The sequence below is a fragment of the Lacerta agilis genome, chromosome 10 (genome assembly GCF_009819535.1).
Source record: "Lacerta agilis isolate rLacAgi1 chromosome 10, rLacAgi1.pri, whole genome shotgun sequence".
NCBI classification, from domain to species: Eukaryota; Metazoa; Chordata; class Lepidosauria; order Squamata; family Lacertidae; genus Lacerta; species Lacerta agilis.
Window position 1 is genome coordinate 26217950 of NC_046321.1, and position 7198 is coordinate 26225147.

A 7198-nucleotide genomic window follows, 5' to 3' on the forward strand; every position below is an offset into this window, starting at 1 on the left:
TTACTATTTACAACATTATTACAATACAATTACATACGCTTGACTTCCGTTTACACTCTTTGTTTCTTTATCTTAACCCTTTTTCTCACACAGGTCTTGTTACATCCAACTTGATCTTCTATTACTTTCTAATAATATATTGATATTCAATACGTATATATAGATTTCACCTTTCTATTGCCAGGAAATTTTGATGTTATTGTACTGGTTTAAATAGTCAATAAAGCCGTCCCATTCCTTTTGTGTCTTTTGATTGAATTGACCTCTCATTCTTCCCGTCATTACCGCTAACTGCATATATTCTGTCATTAAAGCTTGCCAATTATATATTGTGGGATTATTCTCGTTCTTCCAATTTCTTGCTAAGAGAATTCTGGCCGCTGTAAGGGCATACATTGTTAACATTCTTTTCTCTGATTTAATTTCTGGAGGTAGTATTCCCAAGAGGAAGGTTTCTGGTTTCTTCTTAATAGAGATTTTCAAAAGTTTTTTTAATTCATTATGAACCTTTCCCCAATATTCCTTAATTATATCGCATTCCCACCACATGTGGAAGTACGTTCCCAAGCCACTTTTGCATTTCCAACACAAGGGTGACTGGTTTTTAAACATTTTAGATAGTTTAATTGCGCTATAGTGCCACCTATATGTCATTTTCATGACATTTTCCCTTAAATTGATACAAGCTGTGAATCTCATGTCTTCCTTCCACAGCCTCTCCCATTGTGTCATGAAAATATTGTGCCCAATATCTTGGGCCCACTTTATCATGGCACTTTTTTACCAGTTCTTCTTTGGTCTCCCACTCTAGTATCAGATCATACATTTTGGAGATATATTTCCCTTTGGATTGAATTAGCTGCGTCTCGAATTTGGATGTTTCGTTGGCTATCCCCTCCTTTCTATCTATCTTAAACCTTTCATTCAACTGGAAGTATTGTAACCATCCTGTCAGTTGGTTGCTTATCTCTTTGTATTCCCTTAATACAATATTTCCATTTTCCTCTTTTATTAGTGTCCTATATCTTGCTCATTTGCCCTGCATATTCTTTCTCTTGGCCGTAATTATTTCAATTGGCGATGTCCATAGTGGGATTTTGGGTTCCAACATCCATCTGTATTTTGTCCAGGTTTTAAACAAAGACTTTCTTATGATGTGATTTAGAAATCCTTTATGGGCACTTACCTTCCCATACAACAGGTAGGAGTGCCACCCGAAGCGGTTGTCAAACCCCTCCAATTCTAGTATTTCAGAGTTCTCCAGATTTATCCATTCTTTTAGCCATGTTAGGGCGGCAGCTGCATGGTATATCTCTAATTCTGGGAGGGCAAAACCACCTCTCTCTTTTTTATCTATAAGGATCTGGTGTTTTATCCTTGGTTTTCTTCCATTCCAGATGAATATTATATGTTTTTGCCTGGTGCTTCATTACATATATTTAGTTGCCAGGCTAAAACGTTCCTTTGTTACCAGGCCTTCGGCCTTCTATGACCTTTGAAACTGTTTTTTTGGGGTCTTGTTTATGTTTTTGGAGAGTGGCTTATTAGTTTGTTTTTGTTTTATTATGTATTTTGCGTTCTCATTTTGTATTTTTATGTTGTGTACTGCTCAGTGATCTTCAGATGAAAGGTGGTATACAAATTTGTTGTTGTTCAGTCATTCAGTCGTGTCCGACTCTTCGTGACCCCATGGACCAGAGCACACCAGGCACGCCTATCCTTCACTGCCTCTCGCAGTTTGGCCAAACTCATGTTAGTAAGCTTCGAGAACACTGTCCATCCTCTGTCGTCCCCTTCTCCTTGTGCCCTCCATCTTTCCCAACATCAGGGTCTTTTCTATTGCTTTCTTTCCCAACATCTTTCCCAACATCAGGGTCTTTTCTATTGCTTAGCACTTTTTTGGCTTCTGAATTTTTTTTAATTGTTCAATTTCATTCCCCCAGTCATAAGGACTAGGAACTTTTAAACAATGGAGGGGGGAAAATAAGTCCTTTTAGGAAAGTGGGAAACTGCTTCCTACCAAGATTAGACTGTTTGTCCCCCTGCCCTGAATGGCACTAGCTTTCCAGGGTCTCAGGAAAAGATCTTTTCCCATCACCTGTAACCCAATCCTTTTAACTGGAGATTCCCAGGATTGAACTTGGAGCCTTCTGCTTGCAAAGCACCTGCTATTGAGCTGTGGTCTTTTCCTCCTAACCTAGGGTTACCAGACGTCCCCAGATTTGCAAATTTGTCCCCGGACAAATTCCGTCCCCAGAATGTCCCCGGATTTCATTAAATCCCCCCGGGAAACGTGGCAGTGGCAGTGGCAGTGGCAGGCTCAGCAGCCTGGAGCCAGGCTTCATTGAAAAAAGCCTCCCACCCAATGCTTGCTGGAAAAAGGCCAAGAGGGCTGTGTGGCCAGGGTGGGGTGGGGGGCTGGCAAGCAAGGGCGGAGTCTCCTGGCTGGTGGTAGAAGGGGCCGGGCGAGGTGGGCCGGGTTTCTGTGGTGGAAGAAGAGGCAGCTGCCTTGAGTGATGGAGGGCCCACAAGGAGTGGCCGCGGTGGCAGCGATCAGTAACGGTGTTGGCCTGGTAGCATTGGCCCACTGCCAGGTGAGCTGCAGTCCATTTGCTTTTGGTTTTTGCCTCAGCACCTCATCCAGCACTCGCTCGTGAAGGTGGAAGAAGACCAGGCCAAGCTGGGTAGGCCTCACACGGGACTAAAACTGCTGCATATTTATATATGTGGCACATCTTTTGAGCTCCCGATACACGTAAGGTGAGGAAATGCTGGATTTAATACATTGCATGGCGGGGTTGTTGTTGTTGTTGCTTTTTTAAATTAACCAAAGCTCAGTTTTAAAGCAAACTTTGATCTGTGATGTTGACTTTTTCCCTTTATCTCTTAAAAACAATATTTATTTATTTATTTATTTATTTATTTATTTATTGAAAAAAAATCTGGTAACCTTATCCTAACCACAGTTGTAAATTGCAGACATATAGTATCCTCATAATCCATGGTAAAGATGAATGGTGAAGGGGGGTGGGGTGGGTCAAAGGACCATTGCTCCCTTTGCCCTTCTCCGAAGCATCTTGCTTATCCCTGTTGCGTAGTCATCATGCACCAAATACAGAAGTCTGCCTTTACACATCTCTTTTGGTGGTCAAATCTCTTTGGACAGATGGCAGCCTTGAGCCCAATACTAAGGAGCAGACCACACACTTCCTGTTACTGAGAACGTGCTGGAGTGCAAAACAGGAAGTGCAAGTCCCCTTTGCACTCCCCCCCCCCAAGTCTCCAACCATCTGAAGCCAATCTGAGGATTTTAGCATTAGCTTTATAAGTCAATCTAGAAACCTTAAAAGAGGGTTGCAAGCCGATCCAAAAGAGCTGTGAGTCAAGAAGATGAGAGTGTTGGGGCATCCCTGTGATAGCAACAATTCTGGAAGATGCTGCAGCCTCTGTTCAGAACTGGGTGAGTGTGGGGAATCACAGCACACCGTAGTGTGTTCAGATGAATGAGTCCTGCCATGCAGAGAAGTTCCCTCTGTTGGGCACTGTGTCCACAGGAAACTGCTGCACATACCCCTGATTAAATAAATGGTGCCTGTAGACCACATTGATCCAAGGCTAACTAATCTAGTCCCTCATGTGGCCCTCAAGGACTTTTTGTTGGCCCTCAGGCAATATTCGACACTCCACTCCCCCCTCCCCCCTTGGGCTGCCTTCCTGGGCTGGGTAAGCAAGGTGCTGGGCTTTGGGAAGGAGGTGTGAGGGCTCTGCTAGGGTCCTAGAGTCCTCCAGTCTCCTTCCCAAAGCCTAGTTAGTACTTTTCCAGTTTTGGGAAGGCTCTCAGACTCTACCAGAGCCTTGTGTGTTCTCCCCAAAGTCTGGCACCTCACTTATCTGGCTTTGGGAAGGCAGCATGGGGAGGGCGTCAAATTTTGGCCTCACTTCCTTTGCCCCCTGCATGACAAGGCAGCGTGCAACCCATGGGTTCCATGTTGAAGTACTCTTGCAGCCCATTTGGTATGAGGACTGCTCTGTTCAAGAATAATAGAATCACAGAACTGTAGAGTTGGAAGGGACCCCAAGGGCCATCTAGTCCAACCCCCTGCAATGCATTATTATCAGAGCTCAAGGGCACCTTCCAGCCAGGCACCTTGAATGCAAAGCATGGCCAGTGAGGGCAGTGGCCGGGGGAGAATTTCGAGGGCCAGACAGAGATACCTGGAGGGCTGCATTTGGCTCCTGGGCCTGAGTTTTTCCACCTCTGCTCTATTTATTATGTCACACACCCTGGGTTCCATGGACCTGCCATATATGCAAGCAGCTTAAACCAACCCTCTTTATATATGTGCACTTTGCTTTTTATCCCTAGGGCATTGCGGAAATTGGTTTTCCTTTGAATTAGGGAGGGATATTGTGGAGAGATCCTCTATTACTTACAGGTGATTGCTAATCACATTTGTCTGCAGGATGTTGTCATTGACAACTGGGGGCGGGGGGGAAGAGTTCCATTTCCCCTCCTGCATGCCAATAGAAGATGTATCTGTACAAAATCAACTGCCTTCAAGCACTGGTCTCCTTGCTACTTTGGACAGCTGCAGCGATGGCTACTGCAGACACACCTGGAAGTTCCAAAGCTGAAAATCTCAAAGCCAGGATGCAGGACGTGCTGCTCTTATAGAAAGCAGCATTACTCAGTGGGAGTTTTGTTGAGCAGTACATACTACACAAGCGCACAAAAACCCACCCAAATCCATGGGTAATCAGAGGAACAGACTGAAATAGTTCCTTACCCTTTGAAAGCAGTCCTTCAGTGTGGCTTATTGGCAGCGCAGCTCTCTGTGAAGGAAAGAAAATCTATAACTCCCATCAGCCAGGGAGAGAGGGAGAGGACTCTGTCAAATGCTAATTTACCTGGCAATATTTCACGAGCCAGCAAGCACTTTTTCCACCTGGCAGGACTGAGAATGAGATGCAGAATTTGACATCTCTAGGTCACCCTTATGAATCCAGCTCTAGTTAGGAGTCATTGAAAACTGTCTCTGACATCTGTGAACAATCAGCCTAGGTGGTGACATTAGATGGATATGGAGGGAGCAGGTCACTGTGCAATGGTTTACTGTTTGATGCTTCTCAAACTTCTTGGTACTGGGGTCTTGTCACATGAGCAACTTTAGGACTTTGTAACCCTGGGAGGAAACAGTACCGCGTTCAAAGGGATAGGAGTACCACATTCCCAACCTAGCAGATGCCATGGGGCAGGGGCAAATTCAGGAGGAGACAAGGCTCAGGGTGCACTACTAGGCTTGGGGGTTCCTGGCACTTAGCTGTCTATTCAACCATCCTGTCAGTAGTGAGAACAAATAATTTGTTGTTGTTGTTGTTGTTGTTGTTGTTGTTTAGTCATTCAGTCGAGAACACTGTCCAACCATCTCATCCTCTGTCGTCCCCTTCTCCTTGTGCCCTCCATCTTTCCCAACATCAGGGTCTTTTCTATGGATAATACCAACAGATAACAAATAATACCAACAGTTAATCTTCATCTTGAACTTTGTGACCGGTGTTAATGTATTAAAAATTATTTGCATGACTGGCAAAAGGTTTAGGGTATTGCAGTAGATGTTGGCCCATTATGATGAATGGGGCACTGCCCCACTAACTCAGTTTGTCCTCAGTCCTGTAGGAATATGCAATGTGTGTTTGCTAAATAAGGATACGAAAGGGTTAAGACTCACAGAGTTCCTGATTACTAGAGAGGGCACTGTGTGACATCACTTCCCTTGAGTTCTCTGGTGGGAAAAAGACAAAAGAGTTTAATCTTTTCTACTGCCCCCTGCCTCACAACTCAGCCTCTTTTTCCACAATGCTTCTCAGGCAGATGGATGTCTATATGATCTCCGCTCAAGCAGAGATTCCATTTTGAAGTCAAATATGAATTTTATAATCTAGTAGCTGAATTTGCCCACCTTGTTTTCATTACTGTTACTGCTGGCATCAAGTCTATGTAAGTAAACACTATTCGTATGTTTAATCTACAGTCTGTTGCACTATTCTTTTAATTAAGAGGGAAAGGGGGAAAATCCAGTCTGTTACAGCAATAAGGCTACACGGCCTAATCCCAAAATTTCCACTTTAATGCTGCCAGGAATGACGTTTTAAACTCTGCCAACTAATTGATTTAAGTTCGAACATTATGCTCGCATATGTGAGTGATAGGGAGGATAAATGGTAAAATATATTTAATTCTGCCTATAAACCCCATCCAAAAGCTCCCACCCATCTGCCTTCTTACTTCCATCCAGTGTCTGCCAGCTACTTCCTCCTTAGTCTAAGGATGGAGAGAAAGATGCTGTGGCTCCACCTGCTCTGCCCTATGTGAGGATGGCACATAGTTCATTTCAATGGATTGAGGCCAGGTACAAGCCATGTGTACCCTGTGATATATTGTCATCTGTCCCCCACCCCACCCTTTTATCTCCATTAAATGCTACATGACATGATCACAAGCCTCCTGTCTTTATTCGCAGCAGAACAACCAGACAATAACATTGGTAGACTTGAAATATGGTCCCTGATGTATGCCTTGACGGTTTTTTATCTAGTCCTGGCTAGAAGTTAATTTTTCTTGATTATAGATTATTCATGGCAAGGCTAGGAATAGATCATGGGATTGTTTATTGAAAAACATGTTAAGGCATCTGAAGTGAAGCTGCATATCTGCCCAGGGGCATAACAATTTGGACCTTCACCCCTTCCCCAGGAAGGTAAGGAGAGTATTGTCTCATTGTGGGTCAGCTATCATTTGAGGTCACTAAATAAACCCTTTCTCAGGCACACACAGCTAGCTATAAGAGGTAAAGGTGTATTGAAGTGGTTAGTCTTTGAATTGCTAATTAGCTGTTTTCCTTTGAATTGTTAAATAGTCTTTGAATTGTTAATTAGATCCATCATGCCACTTTCACTCTGAGCACAAGGGCAGCTTTTGTTAAATTCAAAGCCAGGAAGCTTTGGAGAGGGGTTTCTGATGCTTCAAGTTCGGAGCTGAGAAAGACAGAACCTTCTGGTTGCTTCTGGTTAAGCCCTCTTCTGCACACTTGCATCCTTCCAGTGGCAAGGAGTTCCTCAGTGAGAACCAGAAAAAGGTAAAACCTAACCACCTGTCTCTGTTTTCTGGGAATTTGAATGACACACATCATACTCCCAA